The following is a 920-nucleotide window of genomic DNA, read 5'->3' on the forward strand; positions in this document are numbered from 1 at the left end:
TAAATAAATAAATAAATAAATAAATAAATAAAAGTTTAAAAAAATGAAGCAGAGAACTTGAAGATGGCAAATGCAGAGAATCTTTGCAACAAACTTGGTTAGGGAAGGAAAGGGAGAGGGAGTGATGGGGTGGACATGGGGACATATGGACTAAAGAATGGATTCCAAGACAGGACAGACTGGAGGGTGCTTGTGGGCAGAAGATCAGAATGAGACTAATGAAACAAAAATGGATACAGGCTCTCAAAGAAGGTGGGTATAGGTGAGGAGAGGGCTTCGGAAGAGGGGCTGGCCTTGAAGGAAAGAACACTGCTCACCTGAAGAGGCAGTCAAGGGGCGGACCGTGCGTATACTTTTGTAGATGTTGCTGGAGAGATGACACACAGACTTATATACCGCCGTGAGATTGGTCAAGTCACTTAATCTCTGCTCCATCTTCCTTCTCTGTAAAAGGGGGCTGTCACACGCTAAGTGCTAAGGAGGAATTGCCTATTGTAATTATTCTCCACTAGATTGTCATCTCCATGAGGTTGAAATTTTTCCATGTTATTCAGGGCTGTCTACTCAGAGCTTGACACATAGTAGGTATTTAACAACAATTTCATGAATAAATGAGTAAGATGGGGTGAAAAAGAGGAGCTTGAAGGGAAGAAGCTTAGGAGAGGGCGCTCTCAGCTCGGGGCTCAGAGGAAGTCGGAATCTGGGCCATGCCGACGCTCCCTGCACCTGCGGCAGGAGGCCTACACCCGGGCCCTAGCTCGGGCGGACTCGGAGGTGCCCCGTAGACCCTCCCCCGGCGTTGCTACCGAGGCTCCGCCCCCGGTGGGCGTGTCGTGCGGGCGGGGCGTGACCCGCGGCAATCTCAGCCAGGCTGCTGGGGCGGGGCGGGGCCGACACTGGGGCCCGCCCCCGGCCACCCC

Source organism: Tupaia chinensis, unplaced genomic scaffold, assembly GCF_000334495.1.
Source record: "Tupaia chinensis unplaced genomic scaffold, TupChi_1.0 Scaffold144255_1, whole genome shotgun sequence".
In the NCBI taxonomy this organism is placed as follows: domain Eukaryota; kingdom Metazoa; phylum Chordata; class Mammalia; order Scandentia; family Tupaiidae; genus Tupaia; species Tupaia belangeri.